A 10,346-nucleotide genomic window follows, 5' to 3' on the forward strand; every position below is an offset into this window, starting at 1 on the left:
ATTAGACCAGAAAATTTAAATATAAATGCCTTTAAATTTTTCAGAAAACTAATATACTGTCAATCAAAATCTTAAGAGTTTTAAAGGAACAGGGACCAATTATTTAAAGTTCATGTGGGGGTGCCTGGGTGGTTCACTGGGTTAAGCGTCTGACACTTGATTTCAGCTCAGGTCATGATCTCAGGGTAGTGGGATCGAGCCCCGTGATGGGCACCCTGTGCTCAGCAGGAAGTCTGCTTGAGATTCTCCCTCTCCCTATGCCCTTCCCCCTGTGCATGTGCACACAACCTCTCTCTCTCTCAAATAAATAAAATCTTTTTTTTTAAGATTTTATTTATTTGACAGAGAGAGACACAGCGAGAGAGGGAACACAAGCAGGGGAAGTGGGAGAGGAAGAAGCAGGCTCCCCACTTAGGAGGGAGCCTGATGTGAGGCTCAATCCCAGGACCCTGGGATCATAACCTGAGCCGAAGGCAGACGTTTAACAACTGAGCTACCCAGGCGCCCCTAAATAAATAAAATCTTAACAAAAAATCTTAAAGTTCATGTGAAAGAAAAATACTGCAGAAATCACCCAGGAAAATCTGAAAAACAGCAATAACAATGATGAGGAGGAGGAGGATGGGGGGGGGGGGGTCCTGTTCTACCAGCTCTAATAATTCAAATTGTGTGGTACAGGCTTAGAATTGACAGATCAGTGGAAAAGAATAACACATATGAAAATAAAACAAATATTAAAAATTGGTTCGCTTATTCAAACATTTATCGAGTGCACTGCTGATGGTTGCTGGATGGTGAAACAAAACAGGTTAGGTCAGTCAAACCAAAAGGACAAAGTACGCAAAAACTGGTTAACCACATGGGGAGAAAATAAGTTAGATATCTTTCTCATGTCTTACACCTGAATACATCTCAGATAACTATGTAATTATACAGGATATCCTAGCATTATGAGAATAAAACATGGCTGCATATATATGATTTTGTGATGGGAAAGATGAGTTCCAGAATAATCACTGTGAAATATGTTCATCTAAATGTCAATGGGGCACTGTTAAATAAATGACTGTCTAGCCAAGGAATGGATTATTATGTAGTCATTAAATTGTTAGTGAAGATATTTATTTATTAACATGAAAGTGTCAGTTTTGGGCGCCTGGGTGGCTCAGATGGTTAAGCGTCTGCCTTCGGCTCAGGTCATGATCCCAGGGTCCTGGGATCGAGTCCCGCATCAGGCTCCCTGCTCCTTGGGAGCCTGCTTCTCCCTCTGCCTCTCTCTCTCTCTCTCTCTGTGTCTCTCATGAATAAATAAATAAAAAATCTTATAATAAAAAAAAAGAAAGTGTCAGTATTTAGTAGAAAGGTAAGTTATAAAAATTTTGTGTACAGTAAGAAAGACCTACATACAGATATTAAATAAGACATCGACAGGAAATATTTAGTGTTCGATAAAGATGTCAATTCTCCTCAAATTAATCTATAAATTCAGTGCATGAACTCAATCAAAGGAAGGTTTTTCATGGAACGGAACTCTAAAATGCAGATGGGAGAGCGGAAGACAAGTAGGGACAATTTAAAGAAGAGCAGGAAGGAAGGATGTGCTCTACCAGACAAGACACCACCAAGAAATAAAGAAAATTTCACAGTGTGAAACTGGAGCAGGAAAAAAAGAAGTGGACCAAGGCAAAAAAAGAGTCCCCAGAAGATCTTCATCGACGGAAACCATACGACAGGATGGCGCTGCATCACCATGCGGCAAGGATGCACCCATTAGTCAGGGCTGAGAGGAAAGCTGGCTGTCCAGAGAAAAGTAAAATGAGGTTTCTATGCTTCACAACACACACACAGCTCCATTTTAGATGGACTGTAGGTGAGACTGTGCAAAGCAAAACTTTAAAACTTTCAGTAGAAAACAGAGAATATTTTTACATGACCTAGCCTAAGAAAGAATTTTAAAAAGAAGACACAAAGACACAATGCTGCACAAGAAGGCCTGATTAAATGTGACTGCGTTAAAGGGAAACTCCTATTCAGCAAAAGATTTTATTTTAAAAGTGAACAATCAAGCCCCAAACCAGGAGAAGATATTTGTACACATATAAACAACAAAGAATGAGTAAGAAAAATATATAAATCTTGCTTACAAATTACCTTAAAAAAAAAAAACCAATAGGAAAATGGGCACATAACTGGAATACACACTTCACAGGAGAAACTCAAGGGGCCAAAAAACACATAAATTCTCAATCTCACCAGAATTCAACAAAATTCTAACTAAAACCACGACAAGATACCATTTCATACCCATGAAACTGGCAGAATCAGTCTGACAATGACAAGTGTTTTGAGGGTATAAAGCAAGGTACAACCACTGGAGAGAGCAATTTCATTATACTGTAGTTACTAAATTTGAAGTCCGTATCTTAAGACCCAGGAATTTTCTAGCTATATAACCCACTAAGTGCATGCACTAAGGAGATAATGTTCATAGCCACATTTTTTCAATAGTGAAAAATTACAACACTTCAACATCTGCCAGTAGGGAAATGTGTTTAAAAATTGTGAGGTATTTAGGGGCACACCTGGGTGGCTCAGTCAGTTGAGCATCCGACTCTTGGTTTCACGATCTCAGAGTCATGAGATCGAGCCCCACGTTGGGCTCAGTGGGGAGTTTGCCTGAGATTATCTCTCTCCCTCTCCCTCTCCCTCCCCCAACTCATGCCCATGCACTCTCTCTCTCTTTCTCAAATAAATAAATAAATCTCTAAAAAAAATTGTGAGGTATTTATAAAAGTGAATACTATAAGACAATTAAAATAAGCGACTACAGCTACAGACATTAGTATGAATAAATCTCAAAAACCTAACATTGGGCCAAAAAGGCAAGTCCAGTACATACAACATGCACTGTAGTCAACGCTGAGATCTTGGTGCCGAGAGGCCTCCTTTCAGCGCTGCCAAGTTCCCTCCCTCAGCTACTGGGAGTGCTGCAGGCTGACCGCTCTCAGCTGAACAGGGTCACCTCACCCAAGTGAGGGGCAGCCTGCATTCCAATCACTGCTCCATGCGTGGCCCCTTGCCCCAACCTGCGACAATTCTAAAGGGCGATCCCTCCTCCCGTGCTCCCCTCAGGATCCGCTGAGGCCTTCCTTGTGACTGCACTGCCACCCAGTCTCTCTCTCTCCACCCATTCCTGCTTTGGTCTCTTTCACGGGTGTTAATCCTAAAATTTCCTTAGTAAACTTCCTGCATGTTAATCTCCTTCTACAGAGTCTGCTTTCCTTGGAACTCTACTTGCTTTCAACAGATACAATTTATATCTTGTTTGAAAACATGTACCACATAAATTTAGGAAGACGGAAAACATACCAAGTATATTTTCTGACCACAGTGGAATGAAACCAGAAATCAAAAGCAGAAGGAAGACTAGAAAATTCACAAGCATGTGAAAATTAAAATAAAATGCTCTTGGACAACCAATGGATCATAGATGAAATGAAAAGGGAAATTAGAAAATATCTTGAGAAAAAACAAAAATAAAAACACAACATATTAAAATTTATGGGATGCAACAGAAGAAATCCTTCCTCAGAGGGAAGTTCATAGTGATGAACACCCACATTAAGAGGTAAGATCCCAAATAAATAAACTAACTTTATACCTCAAGGAACCAGAAAAAGCAAACTAAGCCCAAAGTTAGCAGGAAGAAGGAAACAAGATTAGAGCATAAACAAACAAAACAGAGTAGACAAAGAGGAAAAAGTACAACTAAGAGTTGGTTTTTTGAAAAGAACAACAAAAATGACAAGCCTTTAGCTAGACTAAGAAAAAAAAGAACACTCAAACAAATAAAATCAGAAAAAAGAGACATTACTGATGCCACAGAAATAAACAGGATCATAAAAGACTACTGTGAACTATACAACAAATTGGACAACCTAGAAGAAATGGGAAAAATCCTAGAAATACACAACCTACACCAAGCCTGAATTAAGAAGAAATAGAAAATGTGAACAGCTCTGTATCTCGTAAGGAGGTTGAATCAGTAATCCAAAGCTTCCCAACAAAGAAAAGCACAAGACCAACAGCTTCACTGGTGAATTCTACCAAATATTTAAAGTAGTAAAGCCAATTCTTTTCAAACTGGTGCTGGCATTAAGACACACACATACACCAAGGGAACCAAAGAGAGAGCCCAGAAGTACACCCACACATTTACGGTCAACTGATCTTCAGTAAGGGTGCCAGGAGGGAAAGGACACAAAAGGGGAAGGACAATGTCTTCAATAAATAACCTTGGGAAAACTGGATCTCCTCTTGCAAAAGAACGAAATTGGACCTTTATCTTACACCACACACAAAAGTCTACTCAAAATGGATGAGAGACAAACCTAAGGCCTAAAGCTGGACGACTCCTAGAAGAAGACCTGGAAGAGGAGGCTGAGAAACAGCACCTCTGTCTGTTGGTCCTGCCCTTAGTTCCTGCACTCCAAATCCACCCACCAAGGCCCCGGAGCCTGTCCACCCCAGGAGAAACGTGACCTTCCAGCTGGGTACCCCTGATCTGGGCCAACAGTATACCTCACAGCAACCTTATTATGATGGCTCATCTTAAACAACTGCCTCACACAGTCAATGGGCTGAGTCTGACCACTTGGGGCTGCTCCTCAGGGGCACCACCCACCTCCCCCCAAATAGTGTCGGGAGAGGACAATGTTCACCCAGGTGCAGCTAGACGTGCTTGAAGAACTGTTTGCTAAGACCTGGTCCCCAGACATCATGCAGAAGAGATGGTGCTGAAAAACCAACTCACCCCAGGGGTCCAGGGCACAGGTATGGTTTAAGAATCAAAGAGCTAAATGCCACCATCAAGCAGCAACAACAACAGAATGGAGGTCAAAACAAAGTCAGACCTGCCAAAAAGAAGACCTCTCCAGCTCAGGAAGTGAGTTCACAGAGTGGAACCAGTGGCCAATTAACTCCCTCCCCTAGCACCTCAGTCCCAGCCATTTCCGGCAGCAGGGCTCCTATGTCTATCTGGATCCCAAATTCTGTCTCCCCACTGTCAGATCCCTTGTCCGCCTCCTCTTCCTGCATACAGAGGCCCTACCATGTGACCCATTCTCAAGGCTTCAGGTATAATCAAGGATATGCTGCTTGTTGTCCTACTTTGGGGGCATGGACCGTGGATCTTATTTGACCCCTATGCATCACCAACGTCCTGGACCAGGGACACTCAGCCCCATGGGTACCAATGCAGTCACCAACCACCTCAGCCAGTCCCTAGCTTCTCTTTCTGCCCAGGGATGTGGAGTTTCAAGCTTGTATTTTAATTCAACCACTGGCTGTTTGGATTATAAGGACCAAACTGCTTCCTGGAAGCTTAACTTCAATGCTGACTGCTTGGATTCTAAAGATTAGGCATCCTCATGGTAATTCCAGGTTTTGTGAAGACCTGTAGAACCTCTTTTTTGTGGGTGATTTTTAAAAATACTGGGCTGGACATTCCAGTTTTAGCCAGACATTGGTTCACAGAGTTAGATGGGATGATACTCAGACTCATCTTCTGATCAATGTTCCAGGAGTCACAAAAGGAAGAATGAAAGGCCTTAGAGGGGCCTACCAACCAGCAGCCTGAAATGGACAAACCAGTCTACTCAAGATCCTGGCACAGTTTTAGATCATTGGCTTTCCTCATTTGCAAAATGATGAAAAGCATTCCAGCCAGGGGCTACCCAACACCCCCATACTAAACCGTGAGGGAAAGGAGTAGCAGGGCCTCAAGCTCACCCATGTTTCATGACCAACTGGTAGCTGGCAATGAAAAACTTCTCAAGGTTGTGTGAACTGGGTGACTGATTGTACTAGATGCACTATTTAAAAAATTATGTTCTGGGGCGCCTGGGTGGCTCCGTAGTTAAGTGTCTGCCTTGGGCTCAGGTCATGATCCCAGGGTCCTGGGATCGAGCCCCACATTGGGCTCCCTGCTCAGTGGGAAGCCTGCTTCGCCCTCTCCCACTCCCACTCCCCCTGCTTGTGTTCCCTCTCTCGCTGTGTCTCTGTCAAATAAATAAATAAAATCTTTGGGAAAAAAATTAAAAATTATGTTCTAATGGAGTCCGTATGCAGTTTAAGAGATAATGAGTGCGTGTCTGAGAGAAACGCTACATCTGTGGTTTTTAATCTGTGCTAGACTTGAAAACTGTGATCTCTTGCTACTGAATGCAACCTTGAACTCCACGTCTGCAGGCATTCTTCTGTGATTGAATAGGTTTAATTATAAGCAAAATTCAGAGCAACTGAGTACTTATCTAAAAAGATTACCTTTGGCCGGAGGTGAGCTGCACTGAAACTGCAACAAAATGTCTCTGGACAAGGAGAGTGAAGGAAGACCAACAAGAGGACACTAATGCATCTGTCATTCATTGCTGCTAAGCCTAGCAGTAAAGAGCCATTGGTCAATTGCTCTGACCCTGATGAATTTATAAATTGAGATCACGGTCATGTACGCTTACAGATGTTAACTGGAAAACTTATATATGCGTAAACCTTTTCTTCCTGGATATGTCAGATAGGCATAATTATATTTAAATGGTTCTAGCGCCCACTCCCAAATAGGGAAAAACCTCATGACATTGGTATTGCAACAAAAGCAAAAACAGACAAGTGGGACATCAAACTAAAAAGATTTTACACAGCAAGGGACACAATCCACAGAGTAAAAAGGAAACCCACAGAATGGGAGAAAATATGTACAAACCACATATGGGGTAAGAAGTTAATATCCATAGTATATAAGGACCTCTACAACTCAACAACAAATATAGATAGACAGATAGACAGATAGATAGACAGATAAATGCTATTAAAAATGGGCAAAGGACATGGACAGGCATTTCTCCAAAGAAGACATACAAATGGCCAACAGGTATTGTAGAAAGATGTTCAGCATCACTAATCATCAGGGAAATGCAAATTAAACCACAATGGGGTATCACCTCACACCTGTTAAAATGGCTATTATCAAAAAAAAAAGAGAGAGAGAAGAAGAAAGAAAGAGAGAAAGGAAGGAAGGAAGGCAGGCAGACAAACCCACAGGGGCAGCCGGGTGGCTCAATCAGTGGAGCATGTGACTCTTATCTCGGGGTTGTGAGTTCAAGTTCCATGCTGGGTGGAGAGATTACTTTAAAAGAATAAAAAATAAAATGAAATCTTTTTAAAAAAGAAAAAAAATAAGCGTTGGTGAAGATGTGAAAAAACAGGAACCCCTGTGCACTGCTGGGAATTAAAATGGTTCAGCTACTATGGCAAATAGTAGGGAGGTTCCTTAAAATATTAAAAACAGAACTACCGTATGATCCAGCAATTCCACCTCTGGATATTTTATCTAAAACACAGGATATATCAGGATTTCAAAGAGATACATGCACTTCCGTGTTTATTGCAGCATGATTCACAGTATCAGAGAGGTGGAAACAATCTAAATGTCCATCAAGAGATAAATGAATAAAGAAAATGTGATACATACATACAATGGAATATTAACTAGCCTTTTAAAAAAAAGGAGGAAATCCTGCCGTATGACTGGGAAGACCCTGAGGACATTATGCTGAGTAAAAGAAGCCCGTCACAGAGGGACGAATACTGCACGATTTCCATTGATATGAAGTATCCCAAATAGTCAAACTCATAAAAGCTCAAAGGAGAATGACGGTTATTAGGGGAAATGAGGAGCCGCTGTTCAGTGGGTATAAAGTTTCAGGGGTGTTAGATGAAAATTTCCAGAGACACACTGTACCACATTGTGCTTACCGTGAACAATAATGTACTGTATATCCCGAAATTGGTTAAGAGGGTAAAAAACATGGACTGCAATTCTACTTATGTTTTGGAATACATCTGTATTTAGTAAAGTGAAAAACACGCGTGAGAAGGAGAAACACCAAATTCAGGATATGACACCTGGCAGAGAGAGGGTCAGGCTTGTGGAAGAATGCACATAATGTTTTAATAACCACATAACACTTTAATTCTTTAGTATTCCTTATGCTTTCTTTATACGCCTGAAATATTCTATATTTTTTAAAAGTAACTTTAAAAGAAAAGGAACAGCTTTGCTCCTGTATATCAATTATTCTCTACCTTCTTTTTCCCAAAACAAGACGGATGACATTCATAAGAACAAGAGACTACCATGGGCGTGCCCACATTTTGAAACAAGAACACATCTTGCAGTGGAAGCAAAGAAAATACAGCTACAGGGTCCTTTTCTTCTTTTATATTCTTTCTTTCGGGGATGTTGCAATCTCAGAAGTACTTACAAGTTTTTAACTCCTTAAAGTGTCCCAGCAACCATCCTATTAAATTGGCAGCTCTACAGAAAAAATGGTGCCTACCTTCTACAATAACTCCACTTGTTTCTCCTGCTCAAGAAATTACCAGATTTCAAGCAAGTAAAAATGAAATCATAGGAATAATTCTGCTTCTGTCAAGTTTCAAACACAATGGTGCCGTAACTTGAACCAGGACAGTCTGACCCCAAACTTGGGACAAATTTATTACTAAAAACAACCCTCAGAGAATTCTAAAAGTAGGGTTCAGTGTAAAGAGATGCCTAGGATTTTTGTTTTTCTAAATTCAGAACATTTTCCAATACAAAAGCATTAACAGTATAATTACCGTTACATAAAAAATGATGTGCTCCTGATTTTTTAAAAAAGGGACTACCTTTATTATAAAGGGATAATTTAAATAAAAAAACAACATTCACATGAAATATTCACAGTTGAGATAAAATTGAATACTGCCCTAAATTTAGTGGAATAATTCCACAATTGCCAACTTCACTCTTTCTGTTTGGCTTTGATCTGGGTTTCAAATTTTTAAATTTCACTGTATGATATAATTACTTCCATGTCCCTAGGGTTCATCCACAGAACAATGTTTTTCCTTGTCCACACCCAACCTTCTGAGCTATGTATGACAGCAAAACATCACATAAAAAATTCAGAGGCATAAACACAAAGAAAAAAAAGTGTATGGAAGGAGAACAGCAGCATGAAAAACTTCAAATTTTTCCAATTTACTAGTTGAAGGCCAACAGATTTTGTACATATCCAAGACACTGAGCACAAGCAATCCAATTTATCTTTAGCCAATATTAACTGTTCAGGACCGCTACCAAGAAACTAAACTTCAGGTCTTTATTTGATTGATACAAAAGATTGATAGACACAGTTGCAAAGGAGGAAAACAAAATAAGTAAATCAAAATTCTCAGATACAGGCAAAGAAGAAGGGTTGTTGACTGGGAATGGAAATCTGTAATGATGTATGTCAGCAAAAGCTTTCATATCTTAAAATTCAATCCCTTCCTTTTCATCGCTGTGTTTTGAGTACCTCCTTCCCGTGACACTGTCAAAACAATCTCTGCGTTTCACATTTTCCCAGCAATCCACTCATTCCAAACTTTCAACCACATTTTAGAAAGGCATTCAGAGCTCGGCTCAAGCTAGAGACAACACAGGAACTCCCTCTTGTGGTACAAAAAGGAACTGCCTGTGTACACGGGCACTTAAGTCCAAGAAATTATTTTTTTATCATTGGAGACAGAATTTCATTGCCCTCATCTTACAGACAAGTGAACAGTCTGAGGTACAGCAACTTACTCCCTCAAGGTATTTCAACAAATAATACATTTAAAGCAGGATCTGACCACATATTACTTAAAGATAAGTGTAAAGTAATAGGTAGAACCTAATTTTAACTTCTATTCTGATGTGGTTTCAAACCAACTGTTTACAGAGTATCTTCGGTTTAATGTATATTCGTGATCATTTAAAAAAAACAGAAAAGTTAATAATGGGCAAAATTTTTCATAAGAAAGGAGTTATTTTCCAAATTATTCTTCAATCTTCTCAAACGGTATAAAATAAGGTATTGTTTTGTGTATCATGAATCTACTTTCAAAAGGAGGACAAGGCAGAAATAAATAGAATTTCTAAAATAATAAACTGTCATCCTTGTTTACATGCTAAAGTCAATGGATATGAATAAGAATTTATATTTTGTGTTAATGACGTGTCAAAAAAAATTTAAACCTGATTTCTAAATCCCTTTACTATGAATTTTTAACATGAATTAATATGATTACAAGTACCTCCTTTACAAGGTTGTTTTAAAAGTTAAAATGCGCTGACACACATAAAGGATTGAGCAGTCTTTTCTAAAATTTACCCGTTTGCATCTTCTTTATATGAAAGAAGTACAGAGAGTATACCTTATAAATGACAAAAATACAGAGATGAGAGGAACAACTAAATTTTTAAATGTGATGGGTTTTAATGG

General features: G+C 39.6%; 1 pseudogene; it reads left to right on the plus strand.

Annotated features, from left to right (window-relative positions):
- The first annotated feature begins 3,824 nt into the window (after positions 1–3,824).
- On the plus strand, positions 3,825–5,451 carry LOC113911438 (annotated as a pseudogene).
- Positions 5,452–10,346: the final 4,895 nt, after the last annotated feature.

This window comes from Zalophus californianus, chromosome 12 (genome assembly GCF_009762305.2).
Source record: "Zalophus californianus isolate mZalCal1 chromosome 12, mZalCal1.pri.v2, whole genome shotgun sequence".
NCBI lineage: Eukaryota > Metazoa > Chordata > Mammalia > Carnivora > Otariidae > Zalophus > Zalophus californianus.